General features: G+C 47.7%; 1 long non-coding RNA gene across 5 annotated transcripts; it reads left to right on the forward strand.

Annotated features, from left to right (window-relative positions):
- The first annotated feature begins 387 nt into the window (after nucleotides 1-387).
- LOC130143719 (uncharacterized) lies at nucleotides 388-25,138 on the forward strand. Of its 5 annotated transcripts, none has more exons than XR_008819847.1 (6): nucleotides 388-3,834; nucleotides 13,465-17,728; nucleotides 18,773-18,953; nucleotides 20,263-20,534; nucleotides 20,651-24,324; nucleotides 24,940-25,138. It is a non-coding gene; the product is annotated as an uncharacterized LOC130143719 (long non-coding RNA). The 5 variants fall into 5 exon arrangements; XR_008819846.1 differs by having other exon boundaries at nucleotides 20,651-21,011; nucleotides 21,661-25,138; XR_008819845.1 differs by having other exon boundaries at nucleotides 13,465-15,923; nucleotides 17,515-17,728; nucleotides 20,651-25,138.
- Nucleotides 25,139-26,315: the final 1,177 nt, after the last annotated feature.

Here is a 26,315-nt window from a genome sequence, read left to right on the forward strand (position 1 = left end):
CGGCTTTCCATCCCCTTTGGAGGGCGATGGGGTTCTGCATCCCTGTGGTGCTGTGTTGTCAGGATGGGCTCCACTGAGGGCTGCAGGGGCTGGATGCGGGTCCTCGGGTCCTGTGAGGTGAACCCCGGCTTTGCCCTGGTGATTGCACCACCGGGGCCAGACCCTGCCGCGGGCTGCCTGTCCATTGCCTCCCCACGGGACAGGGGGTGCCGGCAGGACCCGCAGCCCGGGGAGCACCACGCTTCCAAGGCTGGCACGCTGCTCACTTGCAGGGTGGTGGCACACGGTGCCACGGCACTTCCAGCATCTGGTCAGAGCAGACAGGCCACAGCAAAGGGCCTCCATAGAGTAAACTGCCTAAAGCCCAGCGTATTTATCTTGGAAAACAGGCAGGGTTCGGCCTTCCCTACCAGGAATCCCGGTCGAGGCCAGGAGCCAGGGTGGGAATGTCAAAACCTGCTGCCGGTGCCTCTGGGGGTGAGGGAGGATCAGGGTCGCCCGATGCCGCAAGCCCAGGGATAGGGGCAGCTTTGCCACTGAATGGTTTTAACCAGACTCAGGGTGCTGTGAGAGCCATGGCACGCGGCCGTACATCCCCGTGGCAGCGTGCGGGCGCTCTGGTCCCTGCAGCGGTCCCTGCGGCTGGGCTGCAGCTCTGCCCACCACTATCCACTCGCGAGCAGTTCTGCTGCCCTCGAACACCTCTCCAAAGTGGGACTGGGGGGAGGAGCGGGGTTATGATTTGATTTAGATGGGATAGAAGGAAGAACTGTTTTGTGAGGATGGTGGCGAGGCGCTGGCACAGGCTGCCCAGAGCAGCTGTGGGTGCCCCATCCCTGGAAGTGTCCCAGGCCAGGCCGGACGGGGCTGGGGGCAACCTGGCCCGGTGGAAGATGGCTTTGCCGAAGGTGGGTTGGACTAGATATTCTTCGATGTTCTAACCCAAACCATCTTACAATCTATGGCAGGCCTTAGCCAGTGACCAGGAAGAGGTGTCAGTCCAAGGTCTGATCCTCACCCATGCACTGTTGGACTGGGAGGCACCCATGCATGCTGTGGCCCCCTCGGACCCCCAGGAGTGGCTGTGCTCCCTTCTTTTGGAAGATGCTGCTCCTACAGCATCTTCCTCAAAGGCAAAAGCATTTTCTGCCTCCATGGATCACTGGTGACTTCAAGTTTTAAAAATAAGCAAAGGCTCCAGCACAGCCCTGCACGCGATGTCTAGCCAAAATGCAAAACTTTACCACAGTGCACAAGTGGGCTGTGTTTTTCCGACCAGGGAACAACGTTAGGGCCCTTTCATCACCTTTCTTTTGCACTTCTTTTAAAAATGATTTAAATTGGAGGCAATAGTACTGAACCTCTGACACTCAGACAAGACTCCCTGAATCACACACTTAAACTGCATCCATTTTCTGTAACCACTTTGCTTGCAGCTTTTGTGGTTTGTCCTATTTTTTTCTCCCAAGCATTTGTTCTTTCCACTCTGTTTGCTATTTGTGCCATCTTCGTGAGATTTCATTTGATTTTTTTCCCTCAATATAGGAGAGAGTGCTGGTGACCGCTGGGGTTCATTTCCCAATCCTAGTGTTGATGCACTCCAAAAACCGAGGCTTGCTTCCAGCCCTTCTTGAGCACTGGCGTTAAAGATGTTGTGCTGAACCCTCAGTCCCTGCGTCTACCGCTGAGGAGAACACACAGCAGAGGAAAGTAAAATTCCAGATTGCTCAGCAGAAAGGAAAAACCTGCTTGGAAACCCCTCTGAAAAGGGGCCAAGCAATAATCTCATGCTGTGTGGGTGAGAATGGCAGTATCTCCCTTGGATTTAGATGGAGCAAGAGCTGCTCGCACCCACTCAGCATCCAGCCTGCTACATTTACAGCCCGGATTTTGAACCAGCTGAATGAAAATACTTGTGGGCAGCAAAAATAGCCAGTGCTGAAAACTGGTGTCTGCTGAGGGTGGAAATTGCTGGGAGTTCCTCCGTGGCTGCAGCCGATCATTAGAACCTGTGTCATAAATAAGACGCGGTTGCGTGGTGTGCCACAGCCGGGCTCCCTCCCGCTGCGGCGGCACAGAGCCCGTGCGCCCCGGCCGCAGCCCCGGTGTGCTCGCTGCCCCTTGGCCAGAGCCCTGCTGCCGGGTGGCTCCGGGGATGCTGGTGAATGGCTCCCTGAGAAACAGGCCTTTTTGGGGGGCTAAAAAAAGATGCATCGTGCATTTTTCCATTGCATCAGCACAGTATGCAGTGTGATGGAGGAGTCTGTCACCCCAAACGTTAATGTAATTTCTACTCCCTCCCTGGGAGCACAGCTCTTAGTCTTGCGATGCCAGGTAGGAATGGGATTATGTGAAGCCACTGGGGTTACTGCAACTATGGTGTGTTCACAAAGCAGAATTTAGCCCTTATGTGTATGTAAACGTGCCATGCAAATGTATGCAAACTCAAATTTTATATGGCAAGTATATCAGCTGGCAAGATATAGTTAAACAATGTAATCTGGAACTCTGAAGGAAAATGTTAATGCTGTGCAAACCTCCTGCTCTGGCAGTGGGAAAGGCACTGGTGGCAGAGTGAGCACCAGCCTCCTGGAGCCTCCTCCTGTGGGAAGGACAAGCGGGTTCATCCCCTGCCTTCAGGCACGATGCCCTTCAGAGAGCAAGGAGGGGAGAGCTGCTGGACGTTGCTGTGGGGATGCAGAGGATGCTTTTGCATTTGAAGAGCCCAGCCTGAAGGGTCAGAGCAGGACCATGGAGCAGACCCCTGCTCGGGCTCGCATGGGCTGGCAGCCACACGGGAAAGCGGCTCTGCTCCCCGCTCTGCTGTCGGGGGTCCTGGGAGCAAGGGTGTGCAGCGGCCACGGGCCAGCAGCCAGCAGAGGGAGAGTTGGAGCGTGAAGCGTGGCTCTTCCCAGGGTTTGTTTCCCAGGAGTACTGGTTTTGAAAGCTGTATGTTGCCTTTGGATTTTAGCAGCTGTAAGGAAGCCCTTTGCCTCTCAACAGATGCTGTCTCGTGCAAAAAATGGTGATGCCATCACCAGTGTTTTAGTTGGCAGAACCCAGTGCCAGTAAACTGGGTGATCTGGTACATGTCCCAGTCTCATCTCCTCCCGTCTCCTGCTCTAGGAGTGGAGGGAGGAGGGATGGGTGCATGTGCCCTGTGCATGCAGCAGCTGGGGCTGCTGCCAGCGCTGCTTTGCCTTAGCAATATGAAAGAGAAGGATATGCCTGGCTTTCACCTGGAGGTCTCTGGGGTCCTTTGATGGACAGTGCTGGGAAGCACAGGATGACACAGCCACACCAGTAGCCACATCGGTCACAGGGGTGCCTCAGGCTCCCCCCTGCCTGGGCTTCACCTCTCCTTGCAGCACAGCAGAAGCACTGGCCATCAGCTGTTGGTACCTCGGTACTGACTCATTCATTTTTTGGTGCTTCCAGGGCTGGCTCTCAAAGCCCATGTGGAAATGCTTGAGCAGCCATTCTAACCTTTGGGCTGCAATAATTAGCCTCACATGGCATCTGATCTGCAACATGTGGCCTAGGCCATTACTTTGCTTTAGCTGCTTGTTAGGCCCTAATCTCTGTTTGATTTCAAGGTGAAACCGATTTGAGTTTCCTGGAGTTTCTCAAACGAGCTGCAGGGGTGCTGCCCCCTTCAATCCTGCTTGTCTCCCCCAGCTGAGCCTGTGTCTGGAAGGAGGAAGGAGTCAGCGATCACCTGCTGAACCCGGTCCTCTGGGTGCCGTCCCCGTGATGCTGCAGGGAAAGGAGGCGACACTTGGTTATACTGGGTCCTTGCTGATCTGAGGTATCCGTGGGCTGACGAAGGAGCAGGTGAGTCACCTCGAGAGGGAGGTTTGAATTCTGCTTGCACGGTCCTAGGTGGGTACATTGTAAATTAGCTACTTGTTGTTACAGATGTTTGAAGCTTTCCATGTCAGCTTTGCATTTGGTTTCCCTTCTGCCCTAATTGAGACCAGAAATCCAATTAGACAATAATCCTTTCCTTTTTGAAGTCCCTGGCTGCAGTGTCACATAATCTGAGATTGTGGGTGTTGTGCTAGTGATGGGACCAACTGGCCGCAGTGAAATCCTTCCCTGGTACAGATGATGAAATGCATTTTTCAGATCCATCCATCGCCATCCATGTCAGGAGTCGGCATGTGCTGTACTTTGCCGTTCCTATTAGGGCCAGCAGATGTTCAAACAAGGGGCTGTGGCATGCACAGCCTTCTTGCTGTTACTGATTAGGCATGAGCCCGTGCCCCATGTGGAAGGGACGGCTGCTGCTTGAAGTGGCTCGTATTTATTTGCACAGATGCTCTGGGTGAAGGGAGGTGGGGCAGATATTTCAGCGAGGCCCCTTTAGGCAAGTTCCCCGAAAGAAGCTTGTTTATAAGTGGCATTTCTTTGATTCAGAGGTCTTGGGGGCAGTTATGAGCAGCTCCTCTTAATGCCAGCTGCAGAATGGCTCTCCCTGACTGTGGGATGAGTCTGTAATGCCTGTCCGAGGAGCTGGACATGGCTTTGTGGTTCAGCACAGTGTTGCTGTCAATTAGTCGGCTCCTTAAAATACAGTAGTGCCCTGGAAATTGCTATCCTTACAATGCATTCAACATAGGTGTTATGTATTTTTAGTAGGAGTATATATATACGTAGCGTATGTGTATATATGCAGTGTGTACCCACCTGTTTACAGACATACACTCTTGGTTTGGTGTATGTTTTGCAGAGACTTTGAGGAGTTCAGATATGTTTAGAAGTTTTTTTCAACATTAGAAGTTAATGCTCGTGTATCAGGCTTAAGCACCGTGCCCCCAGTGGTTTCTGAGCCTGAGGGATGTTCGCAATGACCATTCGGAGCTGGAAGGGGGTTGTGCAAGCCCCGAGCTGGCCAGTCAGCTGCAAAACCAGACTGCTGCCCAGAGGTGCAATCAAACCCCATCCCTAGGCTTCCAGTTGCAAAAGCCAGCTGGTAGCTTGGGTAAGTGTTGCCTCGCAGTAGATGAGCTGCTTGGGGCTTGCTATTAACCATGGGTTGGAGCTGGGGCTCTGAGTGTGCTGCGCGGAGCTTTTCAGCCCAGAAGCACAAGAGCTGCAAAGCTCGAGCTGCTCAGATCAGCTGCATCTCCCTTCCCTCCTTCTCTCCTTCTGTCTGCTACAGAAAAACAGGAAGCTGCACCAAATTAGCTCGGCAGCTGAGCCTCCCGAAAGCCACAACATGGCAATTGTAGGCATCACTCAATTGTTTTTTTCTTACCCTGCAGCAGCTGTGCATTAGGACAGCAATTTGATTTGGTGTCTCAGCCTGGTATTGTAGAAGAAAGAAAGAAGGGGGAAAAAAAATTAGGGGGAGAGATTTTGAGCTCTGGGCCTCCCATTGCGTTTTTTTTATCCTTTTGCCATCCTGGAAAAAAGAATCAAAAATAGCTCAAACCCCATTTTCCTGCAGGATTACATTAGGCTGAAGAGATGACAGAAACAGCACTGTCGGGCTCTCGATGCTTTCATGCCTCATTGGGCAGGATGGAGTCGTGCCCCTGTGCAGGGAAGGGTTCTGGTGGAGCCGGGCTCCGGCCGCAGCGCCGAGGGCTCAGGGATGAACCTTCTGCCAGCAGGTTTCCCCAGGGAATGCAGCTATGGCCATGTCACACCTCCCACGGCTTGGCACGTCCTCTGTAGCGACTTGCACACTCCAGCACCACTGAAGTACTTTTAGACGGTTGTTGCGTGGCTGTGCTTTTGTCTGAATAAAAAAAGCCCAAACAAACCTAAAAACCCAACATAGCATAATGTAATAATTTCAGATGGGACTGTTTCAGCCATTAATTTCAAGTATGTTTTCTTGTGATGGGCATCAACAGCATCAGTGGTAGAAAGGATGTTCTTGTACCTGGGAGATCAATGTCTGCAGGAATGATAATGTGATGGGTTGAAGCCCAAATGGTGGACGAGTGGAGGTTGGGAAGGGGGAAAGTCCAAAATTTTGGGGAATCCAAAAACCTGTGCAAAAGGAAAAGACAGAAAAAATGGGTCACTAATTCTGGGAAGGTTTGTAAAAGCCAATTAAATGCATCATCTAGAAACACAAGCCACTCTATGCTGGTTTGGAAAGGAACAATTTGCCCCAAAGGGGCACGAGGAATTTCAAGGGAAAAGAAATGAAGCCTCATGCAGTGGGACACGCCTGCACCGCTTGTGCTGCTCTGGCTCATCCTGTCTTCAGCATGACGATTCTCTGTTAAAAGGGCAATTGTGCTTAGTTTAAAGTCATTTTAGCAAGGCTGGCAGGCCAGACAAGGGTAACACAGAGAGATTCAGCCTTTATTTTACCAAAATTTGGGTTTTTTTCTCTTTTCTGCACTTTAGTTGTTTCCCAGCCTGCTGATTCCTCCAGCCTTGCCTTAAAGCCCTGATTCTCAGCTGGCAAAATTCCCCTTATGCCTGTGATTTGACCCATTATTTGACTTGTTTGCTTTTGGCTGTTCTCCAAATATACCTTGCTCCCAGATGCCTCCATTTGTGGAGGCTTTAGATTGAAAGCTAACTATGCGTATTGATGAGTTAAATATAACCGCAACACTTATTTTCTGGGGGGAAAAAAAATACTAGCAGCTAGTGAAAGGGTAGGAAAAGTGTTTATGCAGGATGCGGACCGCAGTGCGCTGCTGGTTTTGGCTAGTTGAGGCTCATGCAATGTTACCCTCTGATAGGGACCTGCTGCTCGGTGTGGCCACAGCTGCCAGCTCCACAGCGATGGGATCCTGAGCCGGAGCGAGTGCCCACAGATCTGGACAGGGACCCAAGCGCTGTCACCTGGGGCTGCCAACTCCTTCTTGCAGCTTTGGGCAAAGCAACTAACACAAAGCGGAAGCCCTCACGAGGACCAAATTCTTCCCCAGCCTTTCAATTAGCTTCTAATCCCTTCGCTCCCATAAAATCTCAGCTGCAGGCTGCCCCTATTTGTGTATTTCCACTGGCCACGAAAGCCACCTCCCTGAGCATCTGTCTATGCGGTTTAGGTTGAAACCTCTCTCCGTGCCAATGGCCACACCTCTCTGCAAAGAACATGTAATTGCAAACTTTTTATTTTTTTTTTCTTCCTTTTCCTCCCATTTAATGTAAAACAAGCAGACACCCGTCACCATCCTCTGCTTCAGCTCTGATGCAAACTTTTTCCACCTGGCCAAGTCAGGCATTCAAAAAATATAAATAAATATAAAAATAAAAAGGGGGCGGGGGGGTGGGGAATAAAAAAGAGGCCGTCAGTAGAGATATTTTTAAACACATGACACAGAGGAGTGTGACACACTTGGTGTTCTCAGTGGGTGGGTGCAGTGTTATTTCATGTTATTCTTGTCGCTGGGCCCAGCATTACAAGTGTACACGTTATTAGTGGTGACTGATAATAGCGTGTGGCACCACTGATTGGTTCCAACCTGCCGTGAGGGTCCGGAGGGCTGCGGCAGTGTGTGCCTGGGAGGGGTTGGTGGGTGGGTGTCCAGCTGCAGCCCCGTGCCGATGGTGCAGGTGTTCTTTATGCCACTGAGCATCATTAGAATGGGGAGGCTCCAAATAAGGGGCATTTCATTGCCTTGCTCGTACCCTGTTCTGCTTGGGCATGTCCATCTGAGCTGGCATTGCTGCAAGTCCATCTTTGCGCGTCCAGTTGTTCACCTGAAGGGTACTGGTCCTCAGGTATGGGTTCTGGGGATGGAGGGAGCAGGGACCACGCGTGTGCGGGAGTCAGGGAGGTGGTGGTGAAGGTGGCAGAGGCTGATGCCAGCCAACGTCTGACAGACTCTTACATGAACCCGTGGTTTTATAGCCCTATAAAAGGCAGCTGACAGAAAGGTTCTGATTTCGGAGGCTCCAGCTGAGCTGGGAGGAGCCGGCCTCGTCTCCGGCGCCGGAGCTGTGTCTGCTGGTGCCGAGCCCCGGCCGTGACGTTGGGGAGGGAGAGCCAGGATGGGATTCCCAGCGTGCTGGAGGGCAGGAGCTGCGCGCTCACCCCAGCCATCCCCGCAGCCCTGCCAGCAGTGCCGAGCTGCTGCTTTCCTGGCTCTCCTCTTGGAGACTGTGTGCAATGCTTGGAAGGGACTTTTCTAGCACCTTGCTCCACAGGGTGGGCACATCTCCCTCCCTTCTCTGGTTCTGCTGTTGGTGGCTGCGCTGCAGGTACAGCAGTTTGCAGGGAAGGATGAGGCCAGCTGAGGTCCTCGGTCTCCGTTTGTCTCCAGCATGCGTATGCCAGCACGATGGGCAGAGCTGGTGTAAAGCAATACAGCCGCACGGTGTGGTCCGCAGCTGGGTCCCTAGCGTGGCCTCTCTCGCTCGCGGGTTTGCTTTCTCTTCCCTGCCCGCTTCTCGCTGCATCCACTCATTTCTGGGAGACACTTAAACACCTCGCTGGCGCCAGGCCAGGTGACTTGGCTCGGGTCCCTTCTCACGCTCACCGCTTTCTTGTGGATTGCTGCCACCGTCTCTGGGGCTGAGCCCTCGGCAGGACCACGCCAGTGATGGAGCAGGATGGGCACAAGGTAGAACTACAGGAACAACATCTTTAAGATCCACTGACTTTGAAACCTTGAAGATTTCGAGCCAGGGCAGGGGCAGGGCTGGGTATGCACCTTCTGTTCCCGGTTACACTTGAGACAATCGCAGAATGCTTGCTCTCAGTGCAACATGGCCTGGCGTGTAGGTTTATTGTTGGACTCAGGGATGCTCCATATGAACCAGACTTAGCCCTGAGTTACCAGCTCAGAAAACAGGGAAGTGTCCTCCTCATCCCAAAGCAAAGGCAGCAAGAAGAAGCTACAGACTTGGAAAAAGGAGAATTAACCTTCTAAAAAAGTTAAATTTCTGTTAAAGACTATAAGACATGGATAAAAGGAGAAACTAACCCCTTGGAAATGTTCGAGACAGGTGTGTTCTGTAAAGCTGGTAACTGGAGGGAAACTGTCTCTTGGCCAATTTCTCTATGAAAGATGGGGAAACTCGCTGTGAAACTCAGCCTGTGGGATGTGCTGCTTCATCACCTGTTATCTGTGCAGAGGTGCAGGGCCAGCTTGGAGGCTGCTGCACCTCGGCTGGGTGCTATGTCACTGGAAAGCAGGGAAAGAAAATGAAAAGCAAATCCCTGAGCCTTCCCTTTCTCCCACTCAGCCTGCCCAGGAATCTCCGTGGTGCTCCTATGCCTTGATCCCCCACCACGACCAATGGATCCTGGCTCTTTTTTTATGGAGACTCCCCACCGAGGTAGACGCTAGTTAAAAGGTTACTACCCAGCTGTGAAATATGTAGACAGGGTAACAGCTAAATGGCGGAGTGACCTCATATCTCATATTTATTGACTAAATGTGGCTTGAACTAGTCACCACTAGTAAAATAAACCACAGCCCCAAGTACTGCAGGATTATTCCATGGCAGACAGACTCCTGGTTCCTTGTCACACTCTTTCTTTCACTTGAAATAATAAAAAAAAAAAAAAAAAAAAGGCAAAACCGTTGTTATTAATCACATTTCATTTACAAGGTAGGTCCTGCAGCAACCCTTTCAGTGCAAGCTTACTTTTTCCTATGAGAAGAGCTGGGAATCTCCAGTTTTGCACTGAGAGGGAGCGAAAGAGCTCTCTGGATTATGTTTTTGCCAATGTCTGCCTCAACAAAAAGCTTGATCAGCCTAGGACAGAGGTGTTAGGCTTTAACAGAGCGAGCTGGGGCCAGGTGGCTTTTTTGTGACATCTGTGTCCATGTCACACTTGCTAACTCAGTGATGAGAATTAGCTGTGAATAATCAGGGAACTGCCTTAGGTTTTGTCTGCTTGAAGAAGTTGATGTTGTGTAAAGGTAAAGTGATTAATTTCTTACTTCTATGGTGAATTAAACCCATTCAGTGTCAGAGATGTCTCCAGCCAGTCTAAACCCTCTGAAGGCAGGAGTGGCCATGCCATGAGTATTAAGGGCTTGGTAAGTGCACTGGGGGCTGCAGCATGCAGAGGGGTGCATTGGTAATGCTCCCAGAAACAGGGAAACTCCACTTTCACAGTCAAAGGGCCATTCAACTCCAGCTTCTTTTGCACAGCGCCCAGAAGAGATGGGGGAGAACTGGGAAAAGCTGCAAGGACTTGGTTTTTCAGCTTTGCGGTCATGACAGTGGTTGCCCACACTCAGCATAAAGAAACAGGAGAAAATTATAATCAAAACACTTGGAAGCATCAAGGTGAGTGGGTTTGTGATTCTGGGTGCTGTTGAACCAGGAAGCAGAAATTCAGTTTGTTCCATTCCCTGGCACCCTGATTGCTCTTGGCATCTCTGTCTTGCCATGGCACATGCCCTTTCCACCAGCCCCTGCCACGCTGCGCCTGGCCTGGGCACTGCACCTGGCTGTTGCACGCACAGCATCACCTTCCCCAGTCCCACGAAGTCACCGGCTGAGTGACCCATTTCTTGTTGCCTCCTGACCCAAAAGCCTGCGGGGTGTCGTAAACTGTCTGCGTTGTGGTTTATTAGCTCATGGCTGTCTGCGGGTCCTGGGGGCGGTGGGAGCCCGGTGCCACAATAACGGTAGTCTGGGCTGGAAAAGCCACAGCACACTGCAGGTGTTGCTATAACGTACTGCCCGGGATTACCTTTTTGGTCAAAACCCATGATGCAGTGTTTCCCTTTGGAGATTTACATGCACATGGAGGGGGGGATGCCGAGTATTGGAAAAAAGATGGACTTGGCACTGGGGTGGGATGCAGATGTTACTGCGTGAGCCCGTGTCAATGTGAGCTGTAAACTGCAGGCTCAGAGCCGAGCAGCTCTTGGTGGCTGCCTTTCAAGATGCTAATGCTGCAGAAATTCCGCCCCCCCCTCGCCCATCCTTCCACTCCCCACCCACTAATTTCTCAGCTAAACTATTAAAGAGCTTCAAAATTCAAGGGCTGACTGAGAATGATTATTTGGAGGTTGCTAGTGATACCTAGATACCTAGACTGGTCAAAAGTCTTCTTGGTCATGTTACCTGGGATCTGATACTAATTGTTATCGTGGTTAGTTTTTCCAAGCTAACGTGTAAAAAGATAACGAGGGTCAGAGAAGGGAGAGGAAATGGCCTCATTAATGCTCGGCAGAGATAATCGTTCCTGCTTCTGGCTGGGGGGAACTTTGCCGGCAGAGAACAACTGGAGCATCTTTCCCCACTGGTGTGACACCCATTCGTCCCTATAAAACTGGGTCACTGAGACTCAAGCCCTCTCTCTTTTTCCTCTTTTATTTAGGTAGGAAAAAGTAATTGTCTCCTACTGTCTATGGTAATATTTTGGTAGGGGAATAAATATCAAAAAGGCATTATAAATGTCCTGAATTACCGCAGCACTATTGCAGAATTCTGCATTTAGGGAAGCTTCACAAATGGTGAAGCTGGTGAATTGCTACTTTTCAATCAGAAAAAAAAAAAGGCAACTTTATTGCTTGCTTGCCTTTATTATCCTTTGATTTGTTTAATTTCCTGTCTCTGACTTGAGCAGGACACTGGTTTGATTTGTGTGTCAGCTACGTTTACTTGACACATGATGAACAGGGTTTGAAGACTTTGTTGGGGCATTTGTGCTGTTTGATTTCACCTGTGCTTCTGGCTGTCCCAGTTCTCCAGCGCTGAACCCAGCCACCTCCGGGCTGGGGTCGCCGACCATCCTCCAGCTCGGGGCTGGAGCCATCACGTTTCATGGTTTCCACCTGAGGTCATAAATCATGCCGGAGCTGGATTAAAGCTTAGGTTAGATTCACTGGCAGTTTTGCTATTTTCACTGAACCTTGCAGTGATTTGGATGTGAGCTGAAGATTTATGTGTATTTGCAGAGCCCACGGTTCCAGGTCAGGGCTTGGACTGAGGCATTACCAGGGAATCATTGCTTCCCTGAACGTCTTTGGTGGCCTCATCTGAAGCAAGAGACATTGCTAGGAAAACGTTTCCAGTGCTTATCTCCCTGCTGAGTATCCTTCTGAGAAGTGAGAGACTTGATAAAATAAGCCCAAAAATGCTGATATAAACATTGCTTAGGAAAAATGTGATCTGCCCTCGTTGTGCTTAACTCGGAGAATATCGGAGCCTGCATGTAACAGTGCTGGGGGGAAAAGCACATGGGCAGATCGTGAGCAGAAAACTAAAAGTGGAGTGCAACATAGGTTTTATTTTCCTTTACTAATCTCAGTACATGCAAATGGGAGTCATAGATGGATGGGCTATCTCGGGGAAACCCCAGCTCTGTGTCCCTGACATCAAGATAAATGGGCTGACATGATACTGGTGTTTGAACCAGGGTGATAGCCTCCAAAACATCCTGTCCCAGAGCAACTCCCCTCTCAGGAAAGGTAACTTGGATGGTCTGTTTGTTACAGCTGTTCCCTTTGCCGAGTGGTTCCCTGATGTGATGCACGTTGCCTTGTAATTGTGGCTATAATTTTCCTTTCTATATTCATCCGGACATCGTTGCCAGAGCTCAGCCCGCTGATGGGACTTTGTTTTGACCTCTGGGCAGGGGGACCAGGCTTTGCATGCTCCCCTGGGATGCTGCGACCTGAGACACCTCATGCTTATCCAGCTCACACGTGCCAGCCCATGTAAGCATCCATATGCGCACATGCACACGCGTTCCCTCGCCGGTCAATCTCCAAATCTGTTCTGGAGGAATTGGAGCCATAACAATATGGCAGTAAAAAATAATGAAATGCCATCATAAAAAAGATGTGGAAAAGCAATTATTTATTTATACCTAGGGAACTAGGAATAATACACCTGTTTCGTAGGGATGGCTGGCACAAAGCTGGCATTGCATAGTGGTACTTAATAATTTTTTACCGCACTTTATAGGCCCTTTCCTGCAATTAATGCTAAATAAAATCAACATTTCTCCAACTTGAGTTTCTGGCTCTCATTAACTCCCTTCTTGCCATTCATCATCTCTTTCTCTTGCAGTATCTTTTTTTCTTTTGTATGTATCTTGTGAATTTTTCTTCGCTCCTCACCTCTCAACGCTCTGGCCTGTGGCAGCTTCAAAGAGCAGCACCCACTCTCTAATTGAATTAACTGAGATTTCCCAGCCTGGTGCAGGATCATTCCAATCCACAGGGTTTAGCAAGGGCTGCTCACCCAGGCGGAGCGTAGTCACCTACCCAAGGGGCAGGGATGAGCCCCAGAGCCCTGGCAAGGGGCTGGGTGGCAGCACCCTCCCCCTCAACAGAGCCCACAGCTGGGAGGGTGGCAAAGCAGCCTGAACCACAGGAAACCCATGGAGGACCAGATTTACAGCTGATGGGTGGCAATGCAAGAGAAAGGCTGGAAATGTAGACCAGCATCTGCTCAAATGAATTGGTAGATAAATCAATGCGGGAAGCAAAATGCTATTGATGGTGCTGGGAGGTGATTTCAGGATGAAACTGAGTTCTGCACTGAATTAATTGTCTTTCTCTGTTATTTCAGGAAGGAGAAGCTTCAAGGACTCACAGTAACCAAGAGCCACTTAGAAGTGCTGGAAGATCTCGGTGGTGAAGTGTTTGTCCAGGTCTCAGGAGATGTGAGTTTTCTTGGTCTCTTGCTTTTGCCCCCATCCTCACATTTCCAACTGATTCCAGATTATGTGATTTCAACACTTTCCTTTGTTGTGAACTCGGAGGACGATGCACCCGGGCAGGAACACTGATAACAGGTAGGATGGAAATCCTGAAGAAATAGAAATTATTTAAGGGTCCATTTCACACTTTTAATATTTTCATATTGCAAATATCAGGCAGAAGTGTTTAATGGTGAAAATGTCCCCAGTCTGGTTGATACTTTCTCTGTTGCTTCACTTGATCAGGCAATTTTTCTTTCTGCTGCATCTCAACCTCATGCCCCAAATAACTTCTCTTAATTCCCACCCTAAAAAGGAAAGTGGGAACATTTTTGCTTCATTAATCCCTCCCTTCTGATTTTAAAATTGTGGATTTTCTGGTTTTAGTTTCTATTCCTTCAAACAAAACACACTCCTGATTTTTCACACAGAAAAATATTTGGGATGAAACACCCTCCCTCTCTCAAAACCTCCTACTTGAAAATGCATGGATTTGTTCCTAATGCCACTAAAATTATTTACTATATTTATTATTTGTTTAGGTAGACAAAGTAAGCTGGGAGAATAATAAAAAGGGGGGATTTCCCTGTGCCAGTGGACCCCAGGTGAGAAACTGACCCGTCACCTCAAAGGCAGGAGAGGATCAGCTCCAAGGACGCACACCACAAAGCCTGAAACTGGCATCACCCAGGGCATTTGCAATGGCACGGGGAGCCCTTCCGAGCCTTCCATTCATTACACCGAGAGTTTTTTTTCTTTTTTTAATCAAGAGCAGTTGCAAACATGCCTCAGATTGCAGGACGGCTTTATCTGCCATCTAGTTCAGATGTGGGGAGGGCAGGGGGAAATAGGACCCACATGTTATCAGCTGATATATGAAATAGAGAGAGGATTATTAAGGAGGATAAAGGCCACGAGGAAAGAGGAGCCGTGCCTGCTGCTGAGACCCATCTCTCCCTCCAAGCCTACGCTCCCTCCTCTCCCTCTTCCCTACAAACTCCAGTTAAATGATGAAAGGGCTGGTGTCAGGGCTTCAGAATTTATGTGGATAACAGCGCAGTGAGGCCTGGCATTAGAGAATTAGATCCACGTGTTGCTCCTGCAGGATGATCTATGGGCAGGTTTCTGGGGATCAGCAGAAAAGTGAAATATGACGGTGGGTCTCTGGCTGGCTCTAATCTTGCCCCGCTCCCACGTCCCCTACCTGCCGGCGGCTCCTCCTGGCTGTCTGCTATTACCCAGCCCACGTGCCCGGCTCCACCTTAATTACTGCTCTGTGGCTTGTGGATGCTCCTCTCGGGTGGCCTGTCCATGAGCAGTGGCTTGGGAGCACCGGTCCAGGGCCAGGTGTCCAAGGATGCTGCAGCCTGGCGTGGGCTGGACCCAACAGAGAGATCAGGAGCCTGCGCAGCACCCGGGGTAAGGCTTTTCTGAGCTTTTGCAGAGGCTGTGGAGTTTCATCCAGCAGCTCTGATGAGGGCTGAATGTATTTCCACAATATTTCTGGCAGCAAATCTGCAGCTGTGGCTGGGCACAACCACAGCCTCTTGTTTGCAGAAGCCCATGCAGCCAAGTGCATCAGGGAAGGGGGGAGGTTTGGTGTCAGCATCTCTGCTGGTACCCAGATTTAGTAGCAGGTCTCCCGAGTATCCTTTCCTCCTGGAGGAGAAAAGAAGGGAAGACAAGCTGGCAGTGGCGCCATCCACACAGGAGGGTGGGAGGGCAGCCTGGCTTAGCTCCGTCCCACTGGTGGGACTGCATGTGCTTGTTCAGCTCACCGTGCAGGGAGCTGTTGTCCAACTGCTGCTCTTCTCTGGTGAGCTGCATTCAGACCTGTGGTGCAAGGTAGCGTCTCCTGCCCCAGGACCTGTTTCCCTGCAGGCTGTGGTCCTCCTTGTGCGAGTTTGCTTATTAAATGCATGCCCCCCCACATCCATATCTGAGGAGGCAGCAAGTGGGTATTATACGTCTCTGAAATCTGATTAAACTCAACCTAGACATAATATTAATAATTTAATATTCCCTTGCATATAATATTTTCACTTGCCTCCCACATAGCCCAAGTAAAGGGTTAGAGATTTGCCTCAAATAATATTCTCTCACTGGTTTTCTACTCTGACCTTTAACCTTTCCAGATTTTCCCATTAAAACACAGAGGGAGAAAAGAAACAAGATCTTGTCAAAAAGGAGGAGCTACTGAACTTGTGACCATCATTGGAGCGGGCTCCCCCACTGCTGGATTTGGAATGTAAGTGGCCTCGTTGAAGTCTATCACTACTGAAAGAGCCCTCTTCCTCCTGCTCTTCTTGAGGTTAAAGCACCCGTGCTGGTAAGTCCATCCTTGCTCCTGTCCCCTCTTCCATCTGTCCTGGTCTACCACACTCCTACAAGGTGACGGGTGCTGAAGCTGGAGCCAGCATCCCAGGGTTGGTGGCAGGAGAGTGCATCCCTTAAGGACTTTGCAAGCAATAATCCTATTTATACCTTCTGGTCCAGTGGTTGCCTTTTTCATGAGGGCAGGTGACTGGTGACTCCTGCCTGACTGCACCATGAGCCAGGCTTGCCCAGCAATCAATGGTCACTCCTGATGTCAGTCGTTCCCCTTTTTCTGAATTAAATGCTTGCTGAATTGTTTTTGAGAGTTGTTTCAGGCTCTAGCTCCAATTTTTTTCAAGATCAAGCTAAACGCCTGGTTTTGGCATTGCTATTTAGGAATTGTCTTGCTTAGACTCTGCTTGAGTTTCTCCATCCTCAAAATAGGGCTGACGCTAATTGCCCATTTGCAATGCATTTCCAGACGCGTGGCTGTAAAGTGCTATATGAAAAAAACAGGCATTGTTATTATGAAACCTTCAGGAAAAAAAAAAAAAAAAGATTCATATAACTCCACGGTCATTAAAACAAACCTTATGTGGATGGAAGAGACCAGAACTGAATAAACCTTGAGCAAACACAGCCTTTCACAATGAAACACAAACTGGTTTTAATCAGCAGTGCCAAATAAGTTTTATTTTCTGAGGTTTCTTTCCCCCCTCCCGTCTCCTTCTTTTAATATTAGCAATTGCAGAAGAGCACTTTGGTCTGATGAAAAGAGGGGAACTTTGCCCGATTCCTGGTCCTAATGAATATCATTTTTAAAAAACAACAACAAAACACTTTGCTTGGGCTGGCTGGGTCTCAAGTTGCTTTCAGCTACACTAGGATCTCAGCCAGCCTTTCTGAGCGTGTTACCCTGTGGTTAGAGCACCGCTATAGCAAATGCCCATAGATTTTGGACAAAACTGGGTTTAAGCCCCATCAGATGGTAAGAGAGAGCTGACAATCACCTCCTTGTGGCCACACAGCAATTTTTCATTCTGCCTCCCCAAAGCTTCTGTGTTTGTCTGGGAGACAGGAACAGCTTTCTGCTCAGAGGGTGATGAGGTTACGCATCCTGAGCTGTCACGGTGAGTCAACCGCCTGGAGCGGTGGGGTGCCTGCAAGGCAAGGATTGGGAAACGCCCTCGGAGGGGAGCCCGGTGCTGTTCGCTCATCTCTGCCTGCACTGAGGACCTCTCTCCAGCAGGACACCTTCCACACGGGGATGTTCTTGCAGCTTTTTAAGTGTCCTGGCTCCTCTATGGGGTTGATAGCTTGATTGTGAAAAGGTCACCATCCCCACCTTTCACCAGAACAAGACAGTCTCCGACTGGAAGAGGACAGGAGAGCTAATTTTCGTTACAATAATGACACCTATCTGTCTGTTTATTCCTTTGCCTCTTTCCTCCATCCAGACTTTAGGCTCTCCATGGACCACCTGCCTAATGACTGGGATGCTGGAGGCTGGGCTCATCAAATACTTACAAATAGTTACCCCTGCACAAAGCTGACCTGGTGCTGACCACCCAGCATCACAGACTTTCCATTTTCATGTATTCCAGGCGACTTCAGTGTCCAGGGCAAAAAGCTATTGCAGAAGGTCATGTTGACATCTATTTTTGACATGAAAGGTGCCAGCTATAAATTACTAGTGGTGGGATTCATCGAGGAGAAGGAAAAGGGGACTTCCCACTTTATCTTGCTTGCCTCACACCAAATCCAAGCTCATCTCTGGGATGAAGGTGGAGACTTAGCATCTTGTCAGCTGTCAAGGAGGTAAAGCTGGGAGAAAACAGTCCTGTGATTAGCATCCTTGCTAATGCGCACCTTATTTTGTAGTAAAAGTTATGAAGTCTGCTTGCATGTTCATTTGTACGTACTAAATCTGGTGACATGTCTTGCAATGACATGTGTGGAGGATGTCTTTTTGGATGAAGCATGAGTCAGTCTCGTTCCTGCATGGGAAAATTCCAGTCGATGCTACTTTCACTGTCTGGAATAAATGAGCACCCTCCTGGTGATGCCATCAGGCCACGTGAGCACCAGCCAGACCCGGAAACATGCAGGTTTTTGGTAGCTATAGGAGTCTAATATTGTGTAAGTCGTTGGCAAAAGTGTGTGTATCTATTTGCAATCTGTTGCCTCCTGCTAACAGGTTTAGGTCCAGATCAGTAATGGTATTTAATCACCTACCTCTTTGTAATTACATTGGTATGTAAAGTTTTAATTATATTTTGTTCTCAGCTGTGCTAGGTCTGTCATTTTGCATTTGTCACTGGCAAAGACTGTGCACAAAGATGTGCAGTAACTTTAAAAAACCTGCCAGTTCTTAGTGATGCTGAAACCTTCATTTTTCTGCTCAGCTGGTGAACTTGTATGTGCTAAAGCTGGTGATCTCACAAAGCTCGCTCAGCCTCAGGTTCATAAAAATGGCACAGTCATTGCACTGTCAAGAAATATTTTCAAACTGTAATGACAGTGCCCTACAGCAATTTCCTTCTAATGTTGCTTGAGATGATGACAATGACTCATAAAAGCTAGAAGTCTCCAGATTCTTTGGCTAGCAGGATGTCCTGGTGATGCTCAGAGGGTCTCACACTTGGGTGGGATTTTGTGTCTCATCAGCCCAAAGAACGAGTGCATGGTGGCTGGACTAGGCTAAGGAAAAGAGACAAGGAGATAGCAGAGATCGAGAACAGAAATGGTGATATAGCAGGATGAGTTCTGGATTTTGCAAGCAAAAGGCATATTCCTCTTCATTTCTGCATGGATTTATTTATTTATTTATTTATTTTATTTCATTTTATGGCACTTCTGCAGGCACCAGTTCAGGGTCACACAGTCTTGTCACTTGAGGAGAGGGTGGCAGGCTGCCCTGTCCCATCCCCAGTTTTCTACAATAGCACTGGGCAGATTCCCCAGCAATGAGAGAAGGACAGCGATGCACCATGCGTCTGGGTGGTTGAAGTTCTCAGAATCTCTGCTGGAACATGACTAACAGGTGAGCTGCAGAAAGGTGCAAGAGAGACACTGCACAAATGCAGGAGAGTCTTCTTGCCAAAACATGTGCAGCCTGATGAGACAGGGACAGGGCAAGCAGCAAGGAGCCGTGTAACCCCGTCCCACTGGCTCGCTTCAACCAGGTCCATCCAGTGCTCTTGAACCACTACAGGTGGTAGTCTCACCTATGAGAATGAACTTCCGAACATGAAGCATCAGCAGTGCATCAGCAGAGACAATTCCTGGTGACAGCGGGTCGCATCAGCCAGCCTCTCCGCTGCATATGTCACAAATCAAGTTATTACACGCCCCATCCAATGTGACTCTGGTGTTACTCACCGTGTTTGCTTTCCATCCAACTCCCTGCTTCTGCAGAGTAGAACCAGTCGTGCCAGCTAACAAATGCCATCTAAACGGTGTGGAATGGACTTCTTATGTGCTAGATATGTTAGGTCATGTAAGTCCTTCCCAAGGGGTATAATTAGAGATCACCACACCCGCCTTACACATGTTGAGCTTGACAAGGCTTGTTGGGCTGCAAACCCCTCAGCAGCACAAGTAAACAGCTTGCAATGAAGCCTGCCCAGAGGGCTGGCTGTTCCATCGCGGCGGCGCATCACCTGCTGCCAAATTCATGGGCCTGAGATGTGGAGATGCCTGCCGCTGGGTTTGTGCATAACAGTCACGACAGCCAGCTGGGCGATGCTCTCCGCTCACCACCCGTTCCCATTTGCTCACTGCTTACATGTTGCAACCAACATGGGCTTGGAGGTGACTTGTAGTGCTCTGCTATAAAATATTACTAGCAGGAAAATACCCTTTTCTTTGCACAATTAGTTTGGCCATGAAAATTTTCTATTTTAAAAAATCAGTCTTTCCAAACTGAAGATATTTTGCTTTTTCCATTGCTGCAGCTTCCTCCCATTTTCCAGTAGCATAAATAGAAATGGATTATTTCTTTTTTAACTTCAGATTCTTATTTTGTGAAAAGACAAAAAAATTGCAGAGGTAAATGCACTTGGAAAACCCTTCATTTATTAAAAAAAAAACCCCAAAAGTGATCCAACTCGGAAGGACGTTTCCAAGAGAATATGAGAAAATGTAAGATTTGAAAAGGAATTGCCTTCTTTAATTGACAAGTGGCAGAAAGGAAACTGTTGTTCTTATTGAAACACAGACCAAACCTGCAGCTTATAAACTTTCTGTTGATCTCAGGCTTGTGGTCCCTGGTTCTTTTTGCTTTTCATCTTTGCATCTGGTTTTTTTCTCCCTCTTATTGCCATGCCTGACTCCTTTTCTCTCTCATGTAGGGTGTTGGCTTCTCAGAACTGATCTTCTGTCAGTTTTGAAGTTGTGTTCTCGATCTTACATCCAGAGTCAGTGTCCTTGTATGAAAATATCCCTGCATCATCAGGATATTTCAGCCCACAGAGGCTGTTCATGCAGCTTTTTCTGAAGTGTTTGGTCCAGGCCACACAGATGCCTGGTCTGTGCTGATGCACGCTGGAATTACCCGTGTTTCTAGGGCAAACATCTCAGAAGATCTCTGATCCTCCAGACTAAAAGACCACATCCTTAAAAGGTGAGGAGGATCCCTCCAGTTAAGCTCTCAGAGGGAGGGGGAAAAATCCCGTATTTCCTTTTAATTTATTTATTTTTTTTTAACTGCCCTTCCAAAAAAATAAAATAAAACCCAAGGCACATGTAGGTATGGAACAGAGCAGGATGTTAAATACGCAACCTACGTCAGCAAGGAGCTTGCTCTTAATCAACCATCCACCTGGAATACCTGGGGGCAAGGAAGGAGGCTGCGGGAACATGTTGCAACAGATGAAGGCATCCCGGAGGAGAGCTGCCACCCAAACAGCCAGCAGGAAGGTGCCTTCAGAAGCCACTTGTTAAACGTCTCCTGCTTGATCCCCACATGACAGCACGCCAGAAGCAGGATGAAAAAGTTCATTCCAATAAGTCCCCCTCCTCATTCCAGCAGGTTTATTATCCTAATTGACTTACGGCACTCGCTTCTAAATGAGCCTGCTTGGAAATGCGATCGGCACCGGTAATTTTCCACTTTATGGCGTACTTTATAATAAATAATTTAAAAAATCATAAATAGCAGTAGTATTAGATCACTGGCGCTCATGAACTAGCCTTAGTTTAAAGTATGGTGTAGTAAAGAGAGGCTTTTTTGATGATGCTAATTTTTGATGATGATAAAAACTGTGTCTGTGTAACTCTTTTGCCATAATTAAATTATTGCTTATAAGAACTTTTGCTTGGTCAAACAAGAGAAAAAAACCCCAATTATAATAATTCCACTTCAGTGTTTTCCATAAGCTCCTAGCCAAGCTGGCCAATAACTAAGGCAAAGAGTAGGGGGGAAAAAAAAGGTATGTATTGTATACTTAAAACTTGGCTAGAAATGACCTTTTATTGTCTAATTTTTTTTTCCATGCCTAAGTTGGCTACTTGAGACAAACTTATTGCCAAGTTTCTATAGTGTGTTATTTTCCTATATGTTATGTGTTTGAAAACTTTAAAATGCTGCCCTCCAAGTGTTTTACAAAGGTTTTGCATGGGCAAGGGTGGAGGAGCCTGGGTTTGATAGCATTACTGATGAAGATGCCGGTGCTAAAAATCTAGATCTATTTTGCTTGCTTTTTTTTATTTTTTGCTTCCCTCCCCCCCCTTTCCTGTTCCTCATGCAGCCCAACATGGCAAGACCTCCAAATGGGCTGTGCTAACAAATGCAGCTGAAGACAGCCATGTGATGTTAATATAAACCTCCTCTGTCAGCTTGGAGAGGCACCAGGCAATCGCCCAGGAATGCTTTTTGCAGCGCCTGTCTCTGCTCGGTGCCACGCGGTGGCATTTGTCAGGCGCACTCAGCCACGGCTCTCGGGAGGGTGCGGAGCCTTTTCCCTCTGTCTGGGTCACCATAACATGTGTCATGTTGTGTCTGAGCACAGGGATGATTTTTAATTAAAAAAAAAAAAAAAAAAAAAAAAAAGAAAAGAAAAGGAAGCAATTCTGGCTTACAAAAACCAACCCCAAAAGCTGTTCCTGTCATTCTGGTGCATCCATAAGGATCCGGCCATCACGTAACTGATACTTGAGTCATGATAAAAAAAGAAGTGCAGCTGTCTTTACATTTCAAGGGTAATTTCTCTTTGAGTCCCTCATTAAAATCACCACACTGGAATAAATATAAAGACCAGGGGCTCGGGCATATTCTTATTTGGGATCATTGCGTTTCAGAAAGGAAGAAAAATAATTTTAAAGTTTGATGCAATTTTTTTTTGTGGTTGTGCAGTTTAAGTTTGCGTTTCACTGCTTTTGCCTCAGAGACATGTTTAATTTCTTTTTTTTTTTTTAATATTTAATTTCATTTTCTGTTTTTTATGAAGTCCCACAATGTTTTCTTTGTGGTGAGCTGCCATGGTGTTACCAATGCATCTGAAATATTACAGGCAGAAAGACAGCCACTTGAAAGCAATAATGAGGGCAAGTCTGTCCTAGCTTTTATTTCCTCTATGTATTTTGTCCTATATAAAGTTATACAAAGGATAAGGCTTTCAGGCATCCTGATCCTGCAACTGCTTATAAACATAGTTAATTTTATTATGCAATGGCACAAACTGAATACATTTCTAACAGAGAGGTATAATGTCTAGCTTTTGAACATGGTTTAGAAATCCAGCTATGGAAAAGGAAATAAAAGTTCAATTTTCAAATGCATCTTGTGACACCAAACATCTTTTAAAACCCTACCGCAAACGATTTAGAAGCAAAAGTCCCACTCAATAAGAGAGAAGCCTAAATCAGTCAAACGTGGCAGAAGGTGATTACAGTCCTGATGGATCCTTTTCCATTTTATGGATTGTGCTATTTTCATGTTCTTATTTTCACTCTGCTGATGGACTCACTCTTTGTTAGCACATTGGTAACCAAGTGCGTATGTAACTCTGCTATGTGCACTGCTGGCATTTGTTGGGTTACTCAAAAGTAGGTCAAATCAGAGAGGACTGAAGGAAAGTAATGGAGACCAAATTGAGAGAGGAAAGGTCATGTGCAGCACGATGAGCGCAGATGGCTTATTATCACTAGGACCATGTGGCAGAATCCAAACTCATCTCACAGTCTGTTTTCATGACACAAAACTCTTTCAGGGACTGCTGAACCTCTGAAAGTATCTGGGTACGTTCTGCATCATGTTCACACTTTGCTGACCTTGCAGAAGCCTCGGAGTAGTTGCAGTTTCAAATCTAGCTTTGCAGACAAAGAGGTTTAGTGCGATGCTTGTGGTGGGATGGAGATCCCATAAATATTTCGCTGTTTGCCAGGTCTCTCAACCCAGACTCAACCCGTTTCTATAGGTTTTCAGAAAGCAGATGAACATTTTGTGGGTCCCACCTTGCTGGGAATCTCTGCAGGAGTGAAAGCAACTCAACAGGAGCTCTTCTCTGTGGATCAGTCCTCACCTTACTCCTGCTCAAAGGCTAACCAGAAAGCAAGCATCAAGCAACTGAAGGATTTACATTGGAACTGGATCCCCATGGATCAGAACATGAATAACACCTCCATCCCCTCCCAAAACTTCCAAGCCTGACCTTTCACAATCCCCATTTCCTGACCAATGACTCCAAAGAAAATAGAGCTGCTAGTTGGTATTTAATGGAAATCTGCGCAAAACTTGTCAAAATACACCACCATGCCTGTCAGATGCCTGGGACAAGACCTCTACAGTAGTTTCCAGAAACCTAGTGCAATTACTTACATTTTAAATTATCTTTAATTGTTGCATGCGAGCTACAGAAACGTTTTTCCCCACGCTGAAGCAAGACCTTGCTATTAGGAGTCACCCCATAATTGCAGCTTTAATAGGGGGACTGCAGCAGGTCAGCCACGGAGGTTAGCGCCGGGCGCAGCAAGGTGAGAGCGGCTGCTCAGCACCAGTAAGTGGAAGTGACACATCACGATGGTCCCATCAATTATGTGGGGGCAGTTTGGAGTGTAAACTTTTTAGTGAATCTAATTACCTCGCCAGATGTTTTAATCCAATCTCCTCGCCCCTCCTCTGCCATCAAATAATACATTGTTTTTTGAGTTCCTGATGTGAAAATGTCACCTTAACTAGGGAATATAGGAAAAACTTGGGGGTTTTTTTTGTGGTTTTTTTTTGTTTGTTTGTTTGTTTTGTTTTTTGTTTTTTTTTCAGGACCTGAGCATTCTTTTGCTACCTGCGAGAGCAGTCAGGTTCATGTGTGACTCGGTACTTGTGGAATTGCACTGAACCAGAATGAACACGCTCGTGGATTGATAAGGGGGTCATGAAGGGTGCAAGACTGATGAAAAATAGATGAGATGATGGTGTAAGTGTGCTCAAGAGCTGAATGACAACTGTTAGTCCGGCAGGGTTGCACTGAAGCAGGTCTTATCGATAGCATTAGAGATGCTGCACCAGATTTTCCGAGGCTGTTTGCAAATTGACCACGTTCCTGTTGACACAAACCCTTGCAAGTGCAGCTAAAAGCAGCCCTGCTGAACACTCCTGATCTGCTCACAGGCTGTGGTCAGATGGGAGCATGAAAGGAAACACTTGCCTATGCATCCAGGAGAGCAGAAAATAGGAATTGACTGGGCATGCAGGTGCATGATATTACCTTCCAGAAGCGTACGGCAGGGAAGGAACCTAGCAGCGCTGGGAATGACATTCCTTGTCATTCAGTGAACTGTGGTTTTGGGTTTGGTGGGAAATCCGCGTGTGCAGCTCGTTGTCCAGTCCAGCCTTAACGGCAGTGCACAGAAAAGTCTCTGTCTTTGACAACTTCAAACCGTACCATGAAAAAAACCACAGCCCAAATCAGAGGAATCTCAAACTGTTCGTTGTTAGGACGCCAGCTGAATAATTTGAAGGTCTTTATTTTCACCAGCTTATCATATCAGTAGTTGCTCATCTCCACTTCTCGCCCTGTCCTGTTCCCCAGGAGGAGACTGCTCAGGCTTGCACCAGGCACAACGTTAGCTGCGTGCTCTTGGGGTGGAACCATGCAGAGCAAACAATGACAGAAGGCTGTCTGTAAAGACTTCAGCACGTTAGGCAGTGGAGAAGAGCCCAAGTTTCCACGTAAAGGCCTGAACGTATAACAATGATGTGAAACACATGGAAAATATGGAAAATGTGGAATAAGTAATAAAATTATAAATAAAACAAATACAATAAATTGGGAATGCAGTTTTACTCATAATGATTTGTGTTCCTAGTAACCCAAGACTCCCTTACCTTTGGAAAATTGCATGTTTTTCCAACGGGGGAGCTGCCTGCAGGTAACAGGGTTGACGGGTTGTGCGGTGGGTTGGATCATCGAACAGCTCAAGTGTTCAGCAGGGACTGCTGTAGCCTTGCATAAGCCCTTTCTCTGACAATGACTTGCGTCATGATCTCAGGGAAAATCACTTAAGCGGCAGTTAGTGCAGGAATTTTGGCCAGAAATGAATCTTGGCTTGTTCTTGGTGGAGAGATTTGCCTGGCGGAGTTACCCAGATGCATCGCGCTGGGCCTGCTTTTTTCCTGGGGTTTGCTTGGTTATTAGTGGCAGCACTTCATGCACTTCCCTCTATGAGTGTGGTCTCCCAGTGAATCCCTGTGGGTGTTCTGGTGGGATGGGGACTCCACTTTGTCATTGCCATGAAAGCTGGCAGGTACTTCTGGATCTCATACTGGGGGGTTGCCTGCAAAAATCTCCACCTTCATAAAATGCTCATACAGAAGCTCTCTTTAACGACCTCAGTATCTTTTCAGCTCCAGAAAGGAATGGTCAAAAGCTAACGCCAAAAAAAAAATAAAAATAATTTTTAAAATTTAAAAATAATGCTTTAACCACTGCTGATGCTCTATCATTAGACCAACACTAGTTAGGGTTACAGAATAATTTTATCAAGTGTATGAACTGTGGCTTCTATTTGTAACTAGTCAAAGTTCTGTTGGGGTCCAGGGGCCAGCACCATTAAGGGCACCTGTAGCAAAAGCCAGTAGGACAGAAAGAGTGATAGAGCTGGACTCGGTTGCCTCTGACCCTTTGTCCTAATTAATTAGGTACCAATTTAGATGTGGTCTATTGGGAATAGCTTTGGCATAAGCCAAAGGATAAGGCTTAAATTCATGACTTTTGGGTGGAAGAATTGGTATCCAAATGGACCATCTCAAAGGGCAGCAGAAGCCCGGAGGAGTGAGGCAACTTGCTCAAAGTCATGATGAGAACAAGAGTGCAACAAAGTGCATTGCCATGGTCTGGGACAATGAAATGCTGAATTATATGAAACTGTCCCTTTGCTGTACATCAACAGTTGGAAAAGTTTCCTT

The sequence above is a fragment of the Falco biarmicus genome, chromosome 1 (assembly GCF_023638135.1).
Source record: "Falco biarmicus isolate bFalBia1 chromosome 1, bFalBia1.pri, whole genome shotgun sequence".
NCBI lineage: Eukaryota > Metazoa > Chordata > Aves > Falconiformes > Falconidae > Falco > Falco biarmicus.